Source organism: Hydractinia symbiolongicarpus, chromosome 9 (genome assembly GCF_029227915.1).
Source record: "Hydractinia symbiolongicarpus strain clone_291-10 chromosome 9, HSymV2.1, whole genome shotgun sequence".
NCBI lineage: Eukaryota > Metazoa > Cnidaria > Hydrozoa > Anthoathecata > Hydractiniidae > Hydractinia > Hydractinia symbiolongicarpus.
In genome coordinates, this window is record NC_079883.1 from 9,530,760 (window position 1) to 9,554,394 (window position 23,635).

Sequence of the window (23,635 nt, forward strand, 5' to 3'; positions counted from 1 at the left end):
AAACACGCAGTCAGTGAAGGAACAAAAGCCGTCACAAAATACACAAGCAGCAAGTAAACCAACGTCTACCAAACACAAACGGTCTTTTTTAAGACCACACATCTTTAAAAAAACATTTACTTGGCGTCACTACAAGTTAACCGAAGTTAATAAAACTTCTAAATAATGTGCTTAAGAACACTAGCCTACATTTAAAATACTTCCCCATGTGTGTGTGTGGATTAGCTTCACTTTTCATACGTATTATTAGCTGTACTTGCAGAAAAGACAAGTACATTGATCCATGTTATTGCTTACATTTAACTTAACCCAGCTTTTCACGGAAACACTCCCAGGCAAATTAACCCTACAAAGTATTTCTAAATTTTTTTTGTGTCATATATGACATAGTATCGTATAGCAATAAATGTAACTGTGACAAGACTTTACACATTGTGTAATTTGGAAGCGTGCACAAAGTAATGTTTTAAAAGATTTGTGGCTATAAAAATAGCCGTTTTTGTTGAGCAATGACAACGCTTAACCTCCGAATCCGTAAAGAGTTCTTCCTTGACGTTTTAAGGCATAAACAACATCCATAGCGGTAACGGTCTTGCGTTTAGCGTGCTCTGTGTAGGTTACAGCATCACGAATAACATTCTCTAAGAAAACCTTCAGTACACCTCTGGTTTCCTCATAGATAAGGCCAGAGATACGTTTGACACCACCTCGTCGAGCAAGACGTCGAATAGCAGGTTTTGTGATTCCCTGAATGTTATCACGAAGAATTTTTCGGTGACGTTTAGCACCTCCTTTTCCCAATCCTTTACCTCCTTTTCCGCGTCCAGACATATTGATATAGTTGCGTACAGAACGAGTACAAAAACAACGTTTGAGTTAACAGAATTCAGACAGCTTTAAAAAGAGGCCATAAAATTACCTACTGCTCGTGGAAACACCCTAATTAACCAATAGAGTTGCGTCATTACAAAATGTTCCGAACATTTTGTACATTTTTTTAAGTAAAACTGTAGTTTTTTTAAAAATTCGTGGTCTTAATGTTTCAGTAAGGCAATAAATTTGGCATCGTTGGAATTCGCCAAACCTTCTGCTACTTACTAAAAAAAAAAAAAGTCAAAAGCTTTTGTGTATCAGAAGATACAGCCGTTTTCCCGTAGCCAAAAAACACAGATTTTATAAAAATGTTAAAGTAATGAGCGTAATGTCATTATGCAGCCAATCAGAAATTACTTTCTTAGCACCAATCAAATGGTTTGTTTTGAACCTTAGCTGTCAATCAATATGAGAAATAAAACTTTGGCGCGATAGTGCATTTTAGACCGTCTTGTGTATCCGTACTACATCGACTTCTTAAAATATGGCTCGTACAAAGCAAACTGCACGTAAATCTACTGGAGGAAAGGCTCCACGAAAACAACTCGCCACTAAAGCTGCGAGGAAAAGCGCACCAGCTACTGGAGGAGTGAAAAAACCACATCGTTACAGACCTGGTACAGTTGCTCTCAGAGAAATCAGAAGATACCAGAAGTCAACCGAGCTCTTGATCCGCAAGTTGCCTTTCCAGCGTCTTGTGCGAGAAATTGCTCAGGACTTCAAAACAGATCTGCGATTCCAGAGCACAGCCGTTATGGCTCTGCAAGAGGCTTCTGAAGCGTACCTTGTTGGCTTGTTCGAGGATACTAACTTGTGTGCCATTCACGCAAAACGAGTTACAATCATGCCTAAAGACATCCAGTTGGCAAGAAGAATTCGTGGGGAACGTGCCTAAGCATCTTACCAAACAAAAAACGGCTATTTTTATAGCCACACATCCATAAAAAATATTACGGCTAGCTTTTTATATCAAACTTTGTTCTGCTTTCTGTTTAAATTTTATGCTACATAAAAATTTTATGCTACATAAAGTTTGACAATGTTAAAAATATGAAGGGCAAGAAAAGTAAAAGCAAGAAAATAAGAAATTTAAAAACGAAAATACTTAAACTTAGGGAATCTAATCTTAAAATTACTCTTTTTTAACTGTTTAAGTGACTTAAACAAGTTTAACTTTGTACCAAGATAATGTTTTTTTGTAAATGTGTGGCTATAAAAATAGCCGTTTGTTAATGTAATAGCCAGATACACACAAATTATTTTTTTGCGGTCTTCTTTGCTGCCTTTTTGGGAGTCTTTTTGACCTTCTTTGCTGCAGGTTTTTTAGCAACAGGCTTCTTTGTGGGTTTCTTAGCTGCTGGTTTCTTAGCCGAGGCTTTCTTTGTGGCAGGCTTCTTTGCTGCTTTCTTTGGCGTGCTCTTCTTTGCTGGCTTCTTTTTTGGTGTACTTTTCTTTGCAGTAGGCTTCTTTGCCGTTGGCTTTTTTGCTGCGGCCTTTTTCTTAGGTTTTTCTTTTTTTACCTGACCTAGCTTGAATGATCCAGAAGCACCAGTGCCTTTAGTTTGAATCAAATCGCCTGATGTTACTCCTCGTTTAAGAGCCATTTTCAGATGATGATCTGAGTTTTCAGCAACTTTGTAATTTGCATGAATATATTTTGTAATAGCTTGGCGAGATGAACCACCGCGTTCCTTTAGGGTAGCGATAGCAGCCTTGATCATGTCCACATATTTAGGGTGATCAGCTGTCTTCTTTGCAGCAGGTTTCTTCTTGGGTGCGATTTTCTTTGGAGAAGCTGCTTCACTCATTTTTAATGTTTTCTTACAACAATCCAACGATAAACGATGCTTGTTATCACAGTAGAAGTATACTAAACATTACCGTGTAAATGAGATATAATTTAAGACGGTGCGAAGTATGCGGACGTAAAAGTACCACTCCCGGGAATTGATTTGGCGCGAAAACAGAAATGTGTGTTTCTGTACATCGTATAATGTACGTTTTGGGTGCCGCGACTATGCGAAAGCATGTTAATTTTTATTTGTAGCACGACGCAATAGTCTGAAAGAGAAGCTGCTGGAGTTTGAGGTCTTCAGCATTACATCTACTCTGTTAATTTGGGCTTCTTCCGCGCCCGTGTTAGGATTTTCATAAAGCGTTCTTTGGTTTGCGTTGCGTATGTCGGCCTACATCATCGACACGGCCTGTTTCCGGCTATTAGGAGCAATTCATATATTGGGCACTGCGTTTCGACTTTTTTATTAGACCACAGTAAAAAAATTCACTCACAGAAGTCCCTTTCTTTCATGGCTACAAACACGAAGAATTCTGTCGTAAGTAAAACGAATGCGCAAGCCAAAATAACGATGGGGCGAAGTCATAAGCATGGCCCTGTGGCCCAATGGATAAGGCATCTGACTACGAATCAGGGGATTCCAGGTTCGACTCCTGGCAGGGTCGCACTGTCGCATTTCGGCTGCATGGTCTACTGTGTAACGCGCGCGCACGTTCTGGCGTAATGCGTTGATAAACGGAATGTACGCAGTCATATTGGAAAGTAATATCACGCACTTAGTATCGTCGCCTTTGTTAGCATTCATGTAAGTTACCATCCACTCGCTACAGTCGCTCTCCATCCTACGGCTAAATCAACAGCCGTGATTTTTACTATGTCGCCGTCCATCCGTACGCGGTGACAGTTGTAAGCTTTACAGTAACGTGACATGCTCCACAAGCAGTTACGGTGTGTGGACGATGCCTATCATGGCAACGCTTGTTCTTTATCGCTTCTCGGCCTAAATAAAATGGCTCAAGAAATATCTCTTGAGAATACTTTGATATCAAGAATTGATAATATGGACATAAACATGATGACTTTAGCTCAAGACCTAAATGATTTAAATTTATTAAATGTAATTGATGGTATACAAGTCTCCAGTAATAGGAAGATTTTGGAAATTTACACTCAAGATGAAAATGCAAAGAGAAAAATCATCACAGAAGGTATAAACACCCAAAATTATTACCTCCAATTTTCAACACAACTATTACAGTATACAAACGTATCTTTCTTTAATATTCCCATGGAAATACAGGATGATTTAGTCGCGCAGGAACTGTCTAAGTATGGTGAAATCCATGGAGGATTTCGCGTCAAAAAGAGACTGCTTGGAAAAGTTATTTATAACGGAACGAGAGTTTATCAGTATAAAAAGATAGATAATCATATTCCACGATTTATTAAGCTTTTTGGCAGAATGATTAAAGTTCAATATACAGGACAGCCTGAAGAATCCAGGCCAAATAAGCAACAAGAAAATGAGAAAACAGGGACAAACAATATTCCTCAGGAAGAACCCGCAACAAACCCAGAACCTACACAAAGTAAACACGAAAATGAAAAAGAAAACGTGCAAACAACACATCAAGCCGAACCTATGGAAGAGGTATTAGAGGTCCTAGAGGAAGGAGAAATTATTAGCGAGAAACAAATAAATGCAAAAGAAAAAAAGAAGAAAAAGGACGAACCATCAGACAGTGAAAACATACCATTTGACATGATTAAGAGAGAGACGTTAATAAATCTTTGTCACAACCAAAACTACAACTTTAAAAGAATACCTGAAATAAAAAACAAATTAAATAAAAGGGAAGGAACTGATTTCATGGTCAGTATGCTAATTTTGAGTTATGGGAAATACTACCCAGGTGACTTTGTTAAAATAGAAGAAAGAATACCTGAAGAAGTGAAACAAATATGGATGAAATCAAAACAAACCCAGGACGATATTAAAAGAAAAATTGATAAATACATGGAAAAGATACGAAGGTAATCCTTCTATTCTTAAATTTTTCTAATAATTAAAAAAAAAAAAAAAAAAAAAAAAAAAAAAAAAAAAAGAAAATGCTAGTTAAAAAATATAATGATAATATTATTCTATTTTTCTATGCATATGGGTGTGGGACGTACTTTATTTTTAATTATGGCTGGTGTAACGATAGCTACGGCAAATGTAAATGGGCTAAGAGACGTCCAGAAAAGAAAAAATATTTTTAAAATGTTTCTTGATGCTCCCTATGACATAGTGAGCATTCAGGAAACACATACCACGGAAGATAACGAACTAACATGTAAAAAGGAATGGAAGGGAAAATCCTATTGGAACAATGGAACAGAAAATAGTGGTGGAACAGCAATATTAATTAAACCTAATAGAAATATTAAAGTTATAAACTATAATTGTCATATGAATGGTAGGTTAATTAGTATTATAATTGAAATAGAAAGCCATCAAATTCAAATTCTAAACATATACGGACCGAATAAACCGCAAGAAAGAAAGATTTTTTATAATAAAATTAAAAAATTTATAACACCAAGTATACCTGTAATTATAAACGGCGATTTTAATATGACGGATATGAATAAAAAAGACAGAACAGGAGGTACACAGTCTATTTTACACAACTATGGATATGACGAACTTAATGAGGTACTCACAGAACATAACTTGACTGATATTTGGAGGAAACAAAATCCAAATGCTAAAAAGTATACGTGGGTAGCCCCAAATGGTGAAATTAAGAGCAGACTAGACAGAATATACTTACCAAATGAAATAAACGTAATAAACGAGGTAAAAATTACTCCAAATCTCTATTCAGATCACCACATCGTAAGCTGTACAGTATCGATGGGAAAGAATAGAAACAAAACAAAAGGACCAGGATACTGGAAACTAAATACATCAATATTGAATGAAACAACATATAAAACAGATGTAACAAACATAATAGATAAATATAACCAAACTATAAGCCAATCTATCGAATGGGACATTTTTAAAAACATAATTAAATCACATGCTATAATGTACTGCACCAAAAAAAGTCAAGAAACAAAACAACAATTAGAAACACTTATAAACTCCTTACATAATGAAAATAATGATAACGAAATTCAACAACAGATAAAAACAAAAATAAATAACATCATTCAAACTTTAAACGAAGGTATTAAAACAAGGAGTAGAGAAAAAATAATAGAGGAAGGAGAGACACCTTCAAAATTCTTCTTTTTGGAAGAAAATAAAAAACAAAATAAAAAAAATATCACAATTCTAAATTATCACAACAAAACAATTGAAAATCCAAAAGAAATTTTAAAATGCATCAGAACTGAATACATAAACATATATACCCCAAGCAAAACAGATAAAAAAATAACTGAAGAACTACAACAAAAAATAAAATATAAATTAAGTAAAGAACAAAATGAAATGCTAAACAAGAAAGTGACGGAACAAGAAGTTATAAATGCAATTATGAAGCTAAACACAAATAGATCTCCTGGGATTGATGGAATCCCAGCTGAGTTTTACCAAACTTTTATCGAAAAACTAACCCCAATACTAACCAAACTTTTTAACAACATACTTATTCAAAAACACCTAAGTAACACCCAAAAAATAGGAATAATTAATCTGATCCCAAAAAAAGGAGACATCCAGAATATTAAAAATTGGAGACCGATAACTCTGCTGACAGCAGATTATAAAATACTTGCGATAATACTGGCTAAACGTTTAACATCATGCCTGTCATCTTTGATAGGGTGCGATCAGACGTGTGCTGTTCCGGGCAGAAACATATTCTCCAATATTATTCTATTACGTGATCTTATTCAATATTATAAAGAAAAAGGGGGCACTGCCTTCGTCATACAATTGGACCAACAAAAAGCTTTCGATAGGGTAGAACATAACTTTATTGGGACCACTCTAAAAGCGATGGGATTTGAAAATACTTTCATCAGCTACATAGAAACGCTATACAAAGATGTCAAAGCCACTCTAATCAATAACGGTCACCTGTCAGCAACTCTTGAAGTAAAAAGGGGAATAAGACAGGGATGCCCCCTATCCCAACCACTATACGTACTCCTTGCAGAAGTAATGGCTGTATGCATTAGGACAGAACCAAAGGTAAGAGGCATATATATTCCCGGAAAACAGGAAGAGCATAAATTGTCTCAATATGCGGACGACACGACACTGTTCCTCCAAAATTTAGCATCTTACAACGAAGCTTTAAAAATATACGACAAATACGAAAAGGCCTCTGGTGCAAAACTAAATCATGAAAAAACAATTGGACTAGTGATAGGAGAAAGGAAAACGAATTACGAAATAGAAAATTCCAAAATAAACTGGAAAGAACATATAGAATACTTAGGTGTTACGATTAGTAACGACATATTACACGATATAAATAAAAATTGGACAAAACAGATAAATAAAATTAAAACCAAAATAAATATAATTAAATACAGACATTTATCATATAAAGGGAAAGTCCTGATAATACATAATATTCTTCTTAGTAAGATTTGGCACGTTGCAAACATATTTTTTATACCCCAATGGGCAGTAAAAGAAATAGAAAGAAATATTTTTAGATTTTTGTGGAATATGGAGACAGAACCTTTAAAAAGGGAAACAGTATACAGATCAATAAAAAAAGGAGGTTTGGGTTTGATAAATGTCAAAGAACAAGGTAATGCTCTCATAGTAAAACATTATATGGAATCTCTACAAGAAAAAAATAATTCCACCTCAAGATTTCTGCCGAGATACTGGACGGCTATAACAATTAGCAAATACAAAAAGTCATGGAACTACTTAAGGGAAAACAAATGCATAAAAACTATAGATTGTAATGTTTCAAAACATTATAAGAACATTTTAAATTTATTTAAACAAAACAAAGAAACCCTAAAAGAACAAACAACTGTCAAAAAAATATATCAAGTACTACATAAGGACATACAATCTCCAGTCAAAGCAGAAATAAAATGGGAAGCAATAACAGGAAAAAGAATTAAATGGGAAAATATTTGGCCAAACGTTTTTAACTCTTACAACATACCATCAAGTAAGAACATAACTTTTAGAATCCTACACCAAATTCTGCCGACAAATAACCTTTTAAATAAATGGAAAAGATATAAGAATAAATTCGGTATAAACTGCAAGTACTGTAAAGGAATAGAAGATATACAACATGTTTTTGTAACGTGTCCATTGGCAGAAAATGTATGGAATTATTACACTAATAAAATAAAAAACCTACATGACACTCAAAAACAATCCACCCCGACTGACTACGTACTTTTAAACAACATTACTGATCTTCCCAAAAAATCACACGTAACAAAACTAATAATAACAATTATTACAGCTGTAACACAAGAACTGTGGAATACAAGAAACGTATATAAGTATGAAGAAAAAATACCCAATGTTAAACAGATAAAAATGAACATCAATAATAACATAAGAAATGTAATAGAAATACACTATAAAAAATATAAAAATAAAAATAAATTAGAAGATTTTAAAGAAATATTTTGTATTAACCACCAGATATGCAAAATAGAACAGAATAAAATAAGGTATCTTCTGGGGTAAATGTGCTTATTAATTTTTAAATACAAAATTTGGCGTAGTTATCGAAACCCTATATAGTAAATTGAGGGTAAAGTGCGTTTGTACATTTTGGATGCAGGAATTTGGAATAAATATTATTGATTATAATTAAAAAAAAAAAAAAAAAAAAAAAAAAAAAAAAAACGTATCTGTGGCAAATGTATGAAATAATATACTGCTGGATATAGTGTAAGATATATTGTAAATATAATAAAAAAAAAAAAAAAAAAAAAAAAGTATCTGTTCTTATCAGTTTAATATCTGGTAGGCCATTCTCTGAATGGTCAGTATATTAATCTGATTTTTGGCCTTGGGTCATGGAGGTGGATTCATTCACGCCGTGACCACGGGTTGCCTTGGTGTTGCACTATTACCGATGGCGGCCCACATAAGCAATAAAAGAATAATAGCAGTCCTCTTTCCGACGGCACTCTGCATAGTCTACGGCGGGAACAAAACGCGTACACTGGGGGAGAATACAGCCTATGCCCCGCGACACGGCAGTTTATAACACACTCAAGCCACAAGCATTAACAAACTTTGAAGGGTACCCTCATGCTACGGTGCAGTTCCAACTCATACTTACCTGACGGGGAAGTAAAGACTGATCAATGAGGGTTTTCTTCCAGAGTGAGGCTCTTGCATTGCACTACGCTTGGGCTGACCTCTGCGATTACTGCAAACGTCAGTAACTCGACCGTACAATTTCTGGTAGTGGGGGCCTGCGTCCGCGCTCGCCCCCTCCTTAAGTCAAAATGAATGAGCTTAGAAAAGTTGCGCGGCCAAATGTCGGTGGTGACTTAAACGCTAAGGTAAAACCTCGCTTGGCTGTTACGAAACGTGATTGCGATATAAGTCCTCGGAAGGCGGCGGAATTTTATTTTATTTGCCATTCCGTCAGGGTTATTGGATGATCGGCAATAGATCGAGTTTGTATGCATTTGAAAGCTCTTTTTTCTCGTACTATCACCTGAAAATGTCGTAGGAAAATGTCATAGGAAACACTTTCAACAACCGCCACGTTCCTTAATTGTTATAACAAGAAATATATCACAGCACCATTGAAATGAAAAGGCAACAAATGAAAATGAAAAGCCTACGACACCGGGAGTTCCCAGGCGGTCCCCCATCCAAGTACTATCCCGGCCCGACGATGCTTAACTTCCGTGATCAGACGAGAACGGGTGTGTTCATCGTGGTATGGCCGTAGACATTAGTAGGGGCAAATACGTGCAATTTATTTTGACGTTGTGATCAAATTTTTTTATTTAATTTCTTTGAGTTACTTAGGACAAGGCGTATGCATGGATTATCTATTAGACTTTAAGGTTATAGTTTTGTGAAAAAAACAATGTTTTTTTAAAGATGTGTGGCTATAAAAATAGCCGTTGTTTTCTGAGTGTAGCGGTTTACTTCTTCTGTCCTTTGTCGTTCTTCTTTGGGAGTAAGACAGCTTGAATGTTTGGCAAAACACCACCAGCTGCAATGGTTACACCGCTCAAAAGTTTGTTTAATTCTTCATCATTACGAACAGCCAATTGTAAATGTCTTGGAATAATCCTAGCTTTTTTGTTGTCTCTTGCTGCGTTACCAGCCAACTCCAATATCTCAGCAGATAAATATTCCAAGACGGCTGCTAAGTAAACTGGTGCTCCAGATCCAATTCGGTTAGCATAGTGCCCTCTACGAAGGAATCTATGCACTCTACCGACTGGAAATTGAAGTCCAGCTCTTGAGGATCTTGTCTTGGCTTTAGCCTTAGCTTTTCCACCTTTTCCACGTCCAGACATAACTGCGATTTGATTTGTAAGTTAATACAAAAACGTACGAATATTTAACGTAAGTGTTAACGAAATAAACTTTACTCGTTTTTTCATCATAAAAATAGGATCGAAATCATGTTTTTTTAACCAATCATAATTAAGTATTAAACAAAAGATTTTTTTTTTAACCAATTAAATTGCGTATCGGCGTTTTCGGATCGAATTCGATCCGATTTTTTTACTTATAAACAAAAAGTTTTGACTTGCAGTTTAATGCTTATTTACAAGTTAAGTAGCAAAAATTTTTAACCATGTCTGACGCAGCAGCTAAAGGAGGAAAACAGGCACCTAAAGTAGCCAAGAAAGGTGAAAAAAGAGCCGGCAAAAAAGGAGGAAAGATTGGTGGAACTGGTGAAAAGAAACGCAAGAGAAAGAGAAAGGAAAGTTATGCTATTTACATCTACAATGTTTTGAAACAAGTTCACCCAGATGTCGGAGTTTCAAGCAAAGCTATGAGCATCATGAACTCATTTGTCAACGACATCTTTGAGCGCATTGCTTCCGAAGCTTCGCGTTTGGCTCTTCAAAACAAAAAGTCGACCATCTCTTCTCGTGAAATTCAAACCGCAGTACGTCTTCTCTTGCCTGGAGAACTTGCAAAACACGCAGTCAGTGAAGGAACAAAAGCCGTCACAAAATACACAAGCAGCAAGTAAACCAACGTCTACCAAACACAAACGGTCTTTTTTAAGACCACACATCTTTAAAAAAACATTTACTTGGCGTCACTACAAGTTAACCGAAGTTAATAAAACTTCTAAATAATGTGCTTAAGAACACTAGCCTACATTTAAAATACTTCCCCATGTGTGTGTGTGGATTAGCTTCACTTTTCATACGTATTATTAGCTGTACTTGCAGAAAAGACAAGTACATTGATCCATGTTATTGCTTACATTTAACTTAACCCAGCTTTTCACGGAAACACTCCCAGGCAAATTAACCCTACAAAGTATTTCTAAATTTTTTTTGTGTCATATATGACATAGTATCGTATAGCAATAAATGTAACTGTGACAAGACTTTACACATTGTGTAATTTGGAAGCGTGCACAAAGTAATGTTTTAAAAGATTTGTGGCTATAAAAATAGCCGTTTTTGTTGAGCAATGACAACGCTTAACCTCCGAATCCGTAAAGAGTTCTTCCTTGACGTTTTAAGGCATAAACAACATCCATAGCGGTAATTTTTAACCATGTCTGACGCAGCAGCTAAAGGAGGAAAACAGGCACCTAAAGTAGCCAAGAAAGGTGAAAAAAGAGCCGGCAAAAAAGGAGGAAAGATTGGTGGAACTGGTGAAAAGAAACGCAAGAGAAAGAGAAAGGAAAGTTATGCTATTTACATCTACAATGTTTTGAAACAAGTTCACCCAGATGTCGGAGTTTCAAGCAAAGCTATGAGCATCATGAACTCATTTGTCAACGACATCTTTGAGCGCATTGCTTCCGAAGCTTCGCGTTTGGCTCTTCAAAACAAAAAGTCGACCATCTCTTCTCGTGAAATTCAAACCGCAGTACGTCTTCTCTTGCCTGGAGAACTTGCAAAACACGCAGTCAGTGAAGGAACAAAAGCCGTCACAAAATACACAAGCAGCAAGTAAACCAACGTCTACCAAACACAAACGGTCTTTTTTAAGACCACACATCTTTAAAAAAACATTTACTTGGCGTCACTACAAGTTAACCGAAGTTAATAAAACTTCTAAATAATGTGCTTAAGAACACTAGCCTACATTTAAAATACTTCCCCATGTGTGTGTGTGGATTAGCTTCACTTTTCATACGTATTATTAGCTGTACTTGCAGAAAAGACAAGTACATTGATCCATGTTATTGCTTACATTTAACTTAACCCAGCTTTTCACGGAAACACTCCCAGGCAAATTAACCCTACAAAGTATTTCTAAATTTTTTTTGTGTCATATATGACATAGTATCGTATAGCAATAAATGTAACTGTGACAAGACTTTACACATTGTGTAATTTGGAAGCGTGCACAAAGTAATGTTTTAAAAGATTTGTGGCTATAAAAATAGCCGTTTTTGTTGAGCAATGACAACGCTTAACCTCCGAATCCGTAAAGAGTTCTTCCTTGACGTTTTAAGGCATAAACAACATCCATAGCGGTAACGGTCTTGCGTTTAGCGTGCTCTGTGTAGGTTACAGCATCACGAATAACATTCTCTAAGAAAACCTTCAGTACACCTCTGGTTTCCTCATAGATAAGGCCAGAGATACGTTTGACACCACCTCGTCGAGCAAGACGTCGAATAGCAGGTTTTGTGATTCCCTGAATGTTATCACGAAGAATTTTTCGGTGACGTTTAGCACCTCCTTTTCCCAATCCTTTACCTCCTTTTCCGCGTCCAGACATATTGATATAGTTGCGTACAGAACGAGTACAAAAACAACGTTTGAGTTAACAGAATTCAGACAGCTTTAAAAAGAGGCCATAAAATTACCTACTGCTCGTGGAAACACCCTAATTAACCAATAGAGTTGCGTCATTACAAAATGTTCCGAACATTTTGTACATTTTTTTAAGTAAAACTGTAGTTTTTTTAAAAATTCGTGGTCTTAATGTTTCAGTAAGGCAATAAATTTGGCATCGTTGGAATTCGCCAAACCTTCTGCTACTTACTAAAAAAAAAAAAAGTCAAAAGCTTTTGTGTATCAGAAGATACAGCCGTTTTCCCGTAGCCAAAAAACACAGATTTTATAAAAATGTTAAAGTAATGAGCGTAATGTCATTATGCAGCCAATCAGAAATTACTTTCTTAGCACCAATCAAATGGTTTGTTTTGAACCTTAGCTGTCAATCAATATGAGAAATAAAACTTTGGCGCGATAGTGCATTTTAGACCGTCTTGTGTATCCGTACTACATCGACTTCTTAAAATATGGCTCGTACAAAGCAAACTGCACGTAAATCTACTGGAGGAAAGGCTCCACGAAAACAACTCGCCACTAAAGCTGCGAGGAAAAGCGCACCAGCTACTGGAGGAGTGAAAAAACCACATCGTTACAGACCTGGTACAGTTGCTCTCAGAGAAATCAGAAGATACCAGAAGTCAACCGAGCTCTTGATCCGCAAGTTGCCTTTCCAGCGTCTTGTGCGAGAAATTGCTCAGGACTTCAAAACAGATCTGCGATTCCAGAGCACAGCCGTTATGGCTCTGCAAGAGGCTTCTGAAGCGTACCTTGTTGGCTTGTTCGAGGATACTAACTTGTGTGCCATTCACGCAAAACGAGTTACAATCATGCCTAAAGACATCCAGTTGGCAAGAAGAATTCGTGGGGAACGTGCCTAAGCATCTTACCAAACAAAAAACGGCTATTTTTATAGCCACACATCCATAAAAAATATTACGGCTAGCTTTTTATATCAAACTTTGTTCTGCTTTCTGTTTAAATTTTATGCTACATAAAAATTTTATGCTACATAAAGTTTGACAATGTTAAAAATATGAAGGGCAAGAAAAGTAAAAGCAAGAAAATAAGAAATTTAAAAACGAAAATACTTAAACTTAGGGAATCTAATCTTAAAATTACTCTTTTTTAACTGTTTAAGTGACTTAAACAAGTTTAACTTTGTACCAAGATAATGTTTTTTTGTAAATGTGTGGCTATAAAAATAGCCGTTTGTTAATGTAATAGCCAGATACACACAAATTATTTTTTTGCGGTCTTCTTTGCTGCCTTTTTGGGAGTCTTTTTGACCTTCTTTGCTGCAGGTTTTTTAGCAACAGGCTTCTTTGTGGGTTTCTTAGCTGCTGGTTTCTTAGCCGAGGCTTTCTTTGTGGCAGGCTTCTTTGCTGCTTTCTTTGGCGTGCTCTTCTTTGCTGGCTTCTTTTTTGGTGTACTTTTCTTTGCAGTAGGCTTCTTTGCCGTTGGCTTTTTTGCTGCGGCCTTTTTCTTAGGTTTTTCTTTTTTTACCTGACCTAGCTTGAATGATCCAGAAGCACCAGTGCCTTTAGTTTGAATCAAATCGCCTGATGTTACTCCTCGTTTAAGAGCCATTTTCAGATGATGATCTGAGTTTTCAGCAACTTTGTAATTTGCATGAATATATTTTGTAATAGCTTGGCGAGATGAACCACCGCGTTCCTTTAGGGTAGCGATAGCAGCCTTGATCATGTCCACATATTTAGGGTGATCAGCTGTCTTCTTTGCAGCAGGTTTCTTCTTGGGTGCGATTTTCTTTGGAGAAGCTGCTTCACTCATTTTTAATGTTTTCTTACAACAATCCAACGATAAACGATGCTTGTTATCACAGTAGAAGTATACTAAACATTACCGTGTAAATGAGATATAATTTAAGACGGTGCGAAGTATGCGGACGTAAAAGTACCACTCCCGGGAATTGATTTGGCGCGAAAACAGAAATGTGTGTTTCTGTACATCGTATAATGTCCGTTTTGGGTGCCGCGACTATGCGAAAGCATGTTAATTTTTATTTGTAGCACGACGCAATAGTCTGAAAGAGAAGCTGCTGGAGTTTGAGGTCTTCAGCATTACATCTACTCTGTTAATTTGGGCTTCTTCCGCGCCCGTGTTAGGATTTTCATAAAGCGTTCTTTGGTTTGCGTTGCGTATGTCGGCCTACATCATCGACACGGCCTGTTTCCGGCTATTAGGAGCAATTCATATATTGGGCACTGCGTTTCGACTTTTTTATTAGACCACAGTAAAAAAATTCACTCACAGAAGTCCCTTTCTTTCATGGCTACAAACACGAAGAATTCTGTCGTAAGTAAAACGAATGCGCAAGCCAAAATAACGATGGGGCGAAGTCATAAGCATGGCCCTGTGGCCCAATGGATAAGGCATCTGACTACGAATCAGGGGATTCCAGGTTCGACTCCTGGCAGGGTCGCACTGTCGCATTTCGGCTGCATGGTCTACTGTGTAACGCGCGCGCACGTTCTGGCGTAATGCGTTGATAAACGGAATGTACGCAGTCATATTGGAAAGTAATATCACGCACTTAGTATCGTCGCCTTTGTTAGCATTCATGTAAGTTACCATCCACTCGCTACAGTCGCTCTCCATCCTACGGCTAAATCAACAGCCGTGATTTTTACTATGTCGCCGTCCATCCGTACGCGGTGACAGTTGTAAGCTTTACAGTAACGTGACATGCTCCACAAGCAGTTACGGTGTGTGGACGATGCCTATCATGGCAACGCTTGTTCTTTATCGCTTCTCGGCCTAATGGCTAAGATCAAGTGTAGTATCTGTTCTTATCAGTTTAATATCTGGTAGGCCATTCTCTGAATGGTCAGTATATTAATCTGATTTTTGGCCTTGGGTCATGGAGGTGGATTCATTCACGCCGTGACCACGGGTTGCCTTGGTGTTGCACTATTACCGATGGCGGCCCACATAAGCAATAAAAGAATAATAGCAGTCCTCTTTCCGACGGCACTCTGCATAGTCTACGGCGGGAACAAAACGCGTACACTGGGGGAGAATACAGCCTATGCCCCGCGACACGGCAGTTTATAACACACTCAAGCCACAAGCATTAACAAACTTTGAAGGGTACCCTCATGCTACGGTGCAGTTCCAACTCATACTTACCTGACGGGGAAGTAAAGACTGATCAATGAGGGTTTTCTTCCAGAGTGAGGCTCTTGCATTGCACTACGCTTGGGCTGACCTCTGCGATTACTGCAAACGTCAGTAACTCGACCGTACAATTTCTGGTAGTGGGGGCCTGCGTCCGCGCTCGCCCCCTCCTTAAGTCAAAATGAATGAGCTTAGAAAAGTTGCGCGGCCAAATGTCGGTGGTGACTTAAACGCTAAGGTAAAACCTCGCTTGGCTGTTACGAAACGTGATTGCGATATAAGTCCTCGGAAGGCGGCGGAATTTTATTTTATTTGCCATTCCGTCAGGGTTATTGGATGATCGGCAATAGATCGAGTTTGTATGCATTTGAAAGCTCTTTTTTCTCGTACTATCACCTGAAAATGTCGTAGGAAAATGTCATAGGAAACACTTTCAACAACCGCCACGTTCCTTAATTGTTATAACAAGAAATATATCACAGCACCATTGAAATGAAAAGGCAACAAATGAAAATGAAAAGCCTACGACACCGGGAGTTCCCAGGCGGTCCCCCATCCAAGTACTATCCCGGCCCGACGATGCTTAACTTCCGTGATCAGACGAGAACGGGTGTGTTCATCGTGGTATGGCCGTAGACATTAGTAGGGGCAAATACGTGCAATTTATTTTGACGTTGTGATCAAATTTTTTTATTTAATTTCTTTGAGTTACTTAGGACAAGGCGTATGCATGGATTATCTATTAGACTTTAAGGTTATAGTTTTGTGAAAAAAACAATGTTTTTTTAAAGATGTGTGGCTATAAAAATAGCCGTTGTTTTCTGAGTGTAGCGGTTTACTTCTTCTGTCCTTTGTCGTTCTTCTTTGGGAGTAAGACAGCTTGAATGTTTGGCAAAACACCACCAGCTGCAATGGTTACACCGCTCAAAAGTTTGTTTAATTCTTCATCATTACGAACAGCCAATTGTAAATGTCTTGGAATAATCCTAGCTTTTTTGTTGTCTCTTGCTGCGTTACCAGCCAACTCCAATATCTCAGCAGATAAATATTCCAAGACGGCTGCTAAGTAAACTGGTGCTCCAGATCCAATTCGGTTAGCATAGTGCCCTCTACGAAGGAATCTATGCACTCTACCGACTGGAAATTGAAGTCCAGCTCTTGAGGATCTTGTCTTGGCTTTAGCCTTAGCTTTTCCACCTTTTCCACGTCCAGACATAACTGCGATTTGATTTGTAAGTTAATACAAAAACGTACGAATATTTAACGTAAGTGTTAACGAAATAAACTTTACTCGTTTTTTCATCATAAAAATAGGATCGAAATCATGTTTTTTTAACCAATCATAATTAAGTATTAAACAAAAGATTTTTTTTTTAACCAATTAAATTGCGTATCGGCGTTTTCGGATCGAATTCGATCCGATTTTTTTACTTATAAACAAAAAGTTTTGACTTGCAGTTTAATGCTTATTTACAAGTTAAGTAGCAAAAATTTTTAACCATGTCTGACGCAGCAGCTAAAGGAGCAAAACAGGCACCTAAAGTAGCCAAGAAAGGTGAAAAAAGAGCCGGCAAAAAAGGAGGAAAGATTGGTGGAACTGGTGAAAAGAAACGCAAGAGAAAGAGAAAGGAAAGTTATGCTATTTACATCTACAATGTTTTGAAACAAGTTCACCCAGATGTCGGAGTTTCAAGCAAAGCTATGAGCATCATGAACTCATTTGTCAACGACATCTTTGAGCGCATTGCTTCCGAAGCTTCGCGTTTGGCTCTTCAAAACAAAAAGTCGACCATCTCTTCTCGTGAAATTCAAACCGCAGTACGTCTTCTCTTGCCTGGAGAACTTGCAAAACACGCAGTCAGTGAAGGAACAAAAGCCGTCACAAAATACACAAGCAGCAAGTAAACCAACGTCTACCAAACACAAACGGTCTTTTTTAAGACCACACATCTTTAAAAAAACATTTACTTGGCGTCACTACAAGTTAACCGAAGTTAATAAAACTTCTAAATAATGTGCTTAAGAACACTAGCCTACATTTAAAATACTTCCCCATGTGTGTGTGTGGATTAGCTTCACTTTTCATACGTATTATTAGCTGTACTTGCAGAAAAGACAAGTACATTGATCCATGTTATTGCTTACATTTAACTTAACCCAGCTTTTCACGGAAACACTCCCAGGCAAATTAACCCTACAAAGTATTTCTAAATTTTTTTTGTGTCATATATGACATAGTATCGTATAGCAATAAATGTAACTGTGACAAGACTTTACACATTGTGTAATTTGGAAGCGTGCACAAAGTAATGTTTTAAAAGATTTGTGGCTATAAAAATAGCCGTTTTTGTTGAGCAATGACAACGCTTAACCTCCGAATCCGTAAAGAGTTCTTCCTTGACGTTTTAAGGCATAAACAACATCCATAGCGGTAACGGTCTTGCGTTTAGCGTGCTCTGTGTAGGTTACAGCATCACGAATAACATTCTCTAAGAAAACCTTCAGTACACCTCTGGTTTCCTCATAGATAAGGCCAGAGATACGTTTGACACCACCTCGTCGAGCAAGACGTCGAATAGCAGGTTTTGTGATTCCCTGAATGTTATCACGAAGAATTTTTCGGTGACGTTTAGCACCTCCTTTTCCCAATCCTTTACCTCCTTTTCCGCGTCCAGACATATTGATATAGTTGCGTACAGAACGAGTACAAAAACAACGTTTGAGTTAACAGAATTCAGACAGCTTTAAAAAGAGGCCATAAAATTACCTACTGCTCGTGGAAACACCCTAATTAACCAATAGAGTTGCGTCATTACAAAATGTTCCGAACATTTTGTACATTTTTTTAAGTAAAACTGTAGTTTTTTTAAAAATTCGTGGTCTTAATGTTTCAGTAAGGCAATAAATTTGGCATCGTTGGAATTCGCCAAACCTTCTGCTACTTACTAAAAAAAAAAAAAGTCAAAAGCTTTTGTGTATCAGAAGATACAGCCGTTTTCCCGTAGCCAAAAAACACAGATTTTATAAAAATGTTAAAGTAATGAGCGTAATGTCATTATGCAGCCAATCAGAAATTACTTTCTTAGCACCAATCAAATGGTTTGTTTTGAACCTTAGCTGTCAATCAATATGAGAAATAAAACTTTGGCGCGATAGTGCATTTTAGACCGTCTTGTGTATCCGTACTACATCGACTTCTTAAAATATGGCTCGTACAAAGCAAACTGCACGTAAATCTACTGGAGGAAAGGCTCCACGAAAACAACTCGCCACTAAAGCTGCGAGGAAAAGCGCACCAGCTACTGGAGGAGTGAAAAAACCACATCGTTACAGACCTGGTACAGTTGCTCTCAGAGAAATCAGAAGATACCAGAAGTCAACCGAGCTCTTGATCCGCAAGTTGCCTTTCCAGCGTCTTGTGCGAGAAATTGCTCAGGACTTCAAAACAGATCTGCGATTCCAGAGCACAGCCGTTATGGCTCTGCAAGAGGCTTCTGAAGCGTACCTTGTTGGCTTGTTCGAGGATACTAACTTGTGTGCCATTCACGCAAAACGAGTTACAATCATGCCTAAAGACATCCAGTTGGCAAGAAGAATTCGTGGGGAACGTGCCTAAGCATCTTACCAAACAAAAAACGGCTATTTTTATAGCCACACATCCATAAAAAATATTACGGCTAGCTTTTTATATCAAACTTTGTTCTGCTTTCTGTTTAAATTTTATGCTACATAAAAATTTTATGCTACATAAAGTTTGACAATGTTAAAAATATGAAGGGCAAGAAAAGTAAAAGCAAGAAAATAAGAAATTTAAAAACGAAAATACTTAAACTTAGGGAATCTAATCTTAAAATTACTCTTTTTTAACTGTTTAAGTGACTTAAACAAGTTTAACTTTGTACCAAGATAATGTTTTTTTGTAAATGTGTGGCTATAAAAATAGCCGTTTGTTAATGTAATAGCCAGATACACACAAATTATTTTTTTGCGGTCTTCTTTGCTGCCTTTTTGGGAGTCTTTTTGACCTTCTTTGCTGCAGGTTTTTTAGCAACAGGCTTCTTTGTGGGTTTCTTAGCTGCTGGTTTCTTAGCCGAGGCTTTCTTTGTGGCAGGCTTCTTTGCTGCTTTCTTTGGCGTGCTCTTCTTTGCTGGCTTCTTTTTTGGTGTACTTTTCTTTGCAGTAGGCTTCTTTGCCGTTGGCTTTTTTGCTGCGGCCTTTTTCTTAGGTTTTTCTTTTTTTACCTGACCTAGCTTGAATGATCCAGAAGCACCAGTGCCTTTAGTTTGAATCAAATCGCCTGATGTTACTCCTCGTTTAAGAGCCATTTTCAGATGATGATCTGAGTTTTCAGCAACTTTGTAATTTGCATGAATATATTTTGTAATAGCTTGGCGAGATGAACCACCGCGTTCCTTTAGGGTAGCGATAGCAGCCTTGATCATGTCCACATATTTAGGGTGATCAGCTGTCTTCTTTGCAGCAGGTTTCTTCTTGGGTGCGATTTTCTTTGGAGAAGCTGCTTCACTCATTTTTAATGTTTTCTTACAACAATCCAACGATAAACGATGCTTGTTATCACAGTAGAAGTATACTAAACATTACCGTGTAAATGAGATATAATTTAAGACGGTGCGAAGTATGCGGACGTAAAAGTACCACTCCCGGGAATTGATTTGGCGCGAAAACAGAAATGTGTGTTTCTGTACATCGTATAATGTCCGTTTTGGGTGCCGCGACTATGCGAAAGCATGTTAATTTTTATTTGTAGCACGACGCAATAGTCTGAAAGAGAAGCTGCTGGAGTTTGAGGTCTTCAGCATTACATCTACTCTGTTAATTTGGGCTTCTTCCGCGCCCGTGTTAGGATTTTCATAAAGCGTTCTTTGGTTTGCGTTGCGTATGTCGGCCTACATCATCGACACGGCCTGTTTCCGGCTATTAGGAGCAATTCATATATTGGGCACTGCGTTTCGACTTTTTTATTAGACCACAGTAAAAAAATTCACTCACAGAAGTCCCTTTCTTTCATGGCTACAAACACGAAGAATTCTGTCGTAAGTAAAACGAATGCGCAAGCCAAAATAACGATGGGGCGAAGTCATAAGCATGGCCCTGTGGCCCAATGGATAAGGCATCTGACTACGAATCAGGGGATTCCAGGTTCGACTCCTGGCAGGGTCGCACTGTCGCATTTCGGCTGCATGGTCTACTGTGTAACGCGCGCGCACGTTCTGGCGTAATGCGTTGATAAACGGAATGTACGCAGTCATATTGGAAAGTAATATCACGCACTTAGTATCGTCGCCTTTGTTAGCATTCATGTAAGTTACCATCCACTCGCTACAGTCGCTCTCCATCCTACGGCTAAATCAACAGCCGTGATTTTTACTATGTCGCCGTCCATCCGTACGCGGTGACAGTTGTAAGCTTTACAGTAACGTGACATGCTCCACAAGCAGTTACGGTGTGTGGACGATGCCTATCATGGCAACGCTTGTTCTTTATCGCTTCTCGGCCTAATGGCTAAGATCAAGTGTAGTATCTGTTCTTATCAGTTTAATATCTGGTAGGCCATTCTCTGAATGGTCAGTATATTAATCTGATTTTTGGCCTTGGGTCATGGAGGTGGATTCATTCACGCCGTGACCACGGGTTGCCTTGGTGTTGCACTATTACCGATGGCGGCCCACATAAGCAATAAAAGAATAATAGCAGTCCTCTTTCCGACGGCACTCTGCATAGTCTACGGCGGGAACAAAACGCGTACACTGGGGGAGAATACAGCCTATGCCCCGCGACACGGCAGTTTATAACACACTCAAGCCACAAGCATTAACAAACTTTGAAGGGTACCCTCATGCTACGGTGCAGTTCCAACTCATACTTACCTGACGGGGAAGTAAAGACTGATCAATGAGGGTTTTCTTCCAGAGTGAGGCTCTTGCATTGCACTACGCTTGGGCTGACCTCTGCGATTACTGCAAACGTCAGTAACTCGACCGTACAATTTCTGGTAGTGGGGGCCTGCGTCCGCGCTCGCCCCCTCCTTAAGTCAAAATGAATGAGCTTAGAAAAGTTGCGCGGCCAAATGTCGGTGGTGACTTAAACGCTAAGGTAAAACCTCGCTTGGCTGTTACGAAACGTGATTGCGATATAAGTCCTCGGAAGGCGGCGGAATTTTATTTTATTTGCCATTCCGTCAGGGTTATTGGATGATCGGCAATAGATCGAGTTTGTATGCATTTGAAAGCTCTTTTTTCTCGTACTATCACCTGAAAATGTCGTAGGAAAATGTCATAGGAAACACTTTCAACAACCGCCACGTTCCTTAATTGTTATAACAAGAAATATATCACAGCACCATTGAAATGAAAAGGCAACAAATGAAAATGAAAAGCCTACGACACCGGGAGTTCCCAGGCGGTCCCCCATCCAAGTACTATCCCGGCCCGACGATGCTTAACTTCCGTGAACAGACGAGAACGGGTGTGTTCATCGTGGTATGGCCGTAGACATTAGTAGGGGCAAATACGTGCAATTTATTTTGACGTTGTGATCAAATTTTTTTATTTAATTTCTTTGAGTTACTTAGGACAAGGCGTATGCATGGATTATCTATTAGACTTTAAGGTTATAGTTTTGTGAAAAAAACAATGTTTTTTTAAAGATGTGTGGCTATAAAAATAGCCGTTGTTTTCTGAGTGTAGCGGTTTACTTCTTCTGTCCTTTGTCGTTCTTCTTTGGGAGTAAGACAGCTTGAATGTTTGGCAAAACACCACCAGCTGCAATGGTTACACCGCTCAAAAGTTTGTTTAATTCTTCATCATTACGAACAGCCAATTGTAAATGTCTTGGAATAATCCTAGCTTTTTTGTTGTCTCTTGCTGCGTTACCAGCCAACTCCAATATCTCAGCAGATAAATATTCCAAGACGGCTGCTAAGTAAACTGGTGCTCCAGATCCAATTCGGTTAGCATAGTGCCCTCTACGAAGGAATCTATGCACTCTACCGACTGGAAATTGAAGTCCAGCTCTTGAGGATCTTGTCTTGGCTTTAGCCTTAGCTTTTCCACCTTTTCCACGTCCAGACATAACTGCGATTTGATTTGTAAGTTAATACAAAAACGTACGAATATTTAACGTAAGTGTTAACGAAATAAACTTTACTCGTTTTTTCATCATAAAAATAGGATCGAAATCATGTTTTTTTAACCAATCATAATTAAGTATTAAACAAAAGATTTTTTTTTTAACCAATTAAATTGCGTATCGGCGTTTTCGGATCGAATTCGATCCGATTTTTTTACTTATAAACAAAAAGTTTTGACTTGCAGTTTAATGCTTATTTACAAGTTAAGTAGCAAAAATTTTTAACCATGTCTGACGCAGCAGCTAAAGGAGGAAAACAGGCACCTAAAGTAGCCAAGAAAGGTGAAAAAAGAGCCGGCAAAAAAGGAGGAAAGATTGGTGGAACTGGTGAAAAGAAACGCAAGAGAAAGAGAAAGGAAAGTTATGCTATTTACATCTACAATGTTTTGAAACAAGTTCACCCAGATGTCGGAGTTTCAAGCAAAGCTATGAGCATCATGAACTCATTTGTCAACGACATCTTTGAGCGCATTGCTTCCGAAGCTTCGCGTTTGGCTCTTCAAAACAAAAAGTCGACCATCTCTTCTCGTGAAATTCAAACCGCAGTACGTCTTCTCTTGCCTGGAGAACTTGCAAAACACGCAGTCAGTGAAGGAACAAAAGCCGTCACAAAATACACAAGCAGCAAGTAAACCAACGTCTACCAAACACAAACGGTCTTTTTTAAGACCACACATCTTTAAAAAAACATTTACTTGGCGTCACTACAAGTTAACCGAAGTTAATAAAACT

General features: G+C 38.0%; 9 non-coding genes across 9 annotated transcripts; 6 read left to right on the top strand and 3 right to left on the bottom strand.

Annotated features, from left to right (window-relative positions):
- The first annotated feature begins 8,554 nt into the window (after positions 1-8,554).
- Positions 8,555-8,753, top strand: LOC130661533 (U2 spliceosomal RNA). Its single transcript, XR_008988714.1, has one exon. It is a non-coding gene; the product is annotated as a U2 spliceosomal RNA (small nuclear RNA).
- Positions 8,754-8,938: 185 nt separating this feature from the next.
- Positions 8,939-9,103, top strand: LOC130659917 (U1 spliceosomal RNA). Its single transcript, XR_008987121.1, has one exon. It is a non-coding gene; the product is annotated as a U1 spliceosomal RNA (small nuclear RNA).
- Positions 9,104-9,453: 350 nt separating this feature from the next.
- LOC130661652 (5S ribosomal RNA) lies at positions 9,454-9,572 on the bottom strand. The gene has a single exon (XR_008988829.1). It is a non-coding gene; the product is annotated as a 5S ribosomal RNA (ribosomal RNA).
- A 5,809-nt stretch (positions 9,573-15,381) lies between these two features.
- LOC130660966 (U2 spliceosomal RNA) lies at positions 15,382-15,573 on the top strand. The gene has a single exon (XR_008988161.1). It is a non-coding gene; the product is annotated as a U2 spliceosomal RNA (small nuclear RNA).
- A 185-nt stretch (positions 15,574-15,758) lies between these two features.
- Positions 15,759-15,923, top strand: LOC130659918 (U1 spliceosomal RNA). Its single transcript, XR_008987122.1, has one exon. It is a non-coding gene; the product is annotated as a U1 spliceosomal RNA (small nuclear RNA).
- A 350-nt stretch (positions 15,924-16,273) lies between these two features.
- Positions 16,274-16,392, bottom strand: LOC130661653 (5S ribosomal RNA). The gene has a single exon (XR_008988830.1). It is a non-coding gene; the product is annotated as a 5S ribosomal RNA (ribosomal RNA).
- Positions 16,393-21,257: 4,865 nt separating this feature from the next.
- LOC130660967 (U2 spliceosomal RNA) lies at positions 21,258-21,449 on the top strand. The gene has a single exon (XR_008988162.1). It is a non-coding gene; the product is annotated as a U2 spliceosomal RNA (small nuclear RNA).
- Positions 21,450-21,634: 185 nt separating this feature from the next.
- On the top strand, positions 21,635-21,799 carry LOC130659919 (U1 spliceosomal RNA). The gene has a single exon (XR_008987123.1). It is a non-coding gene; the product is annotated as a U1 spliceosomal RNA (small nuclear RNA).
- A 350-nt stretch (positions 21,800-22,149) lies between these two features.
- On the bottom strand, positions 22,150-22,268 carry LOC130658970 (5S ribosomal RNA). The gene has a single exon (XR_008986182.1). It is a non-coding gene; the product is annotated as a 5S ribosomal RNA (ribosomal RNA).
- Positions 22,269-23,635: the final 1,367 nt, after the last annotated feature.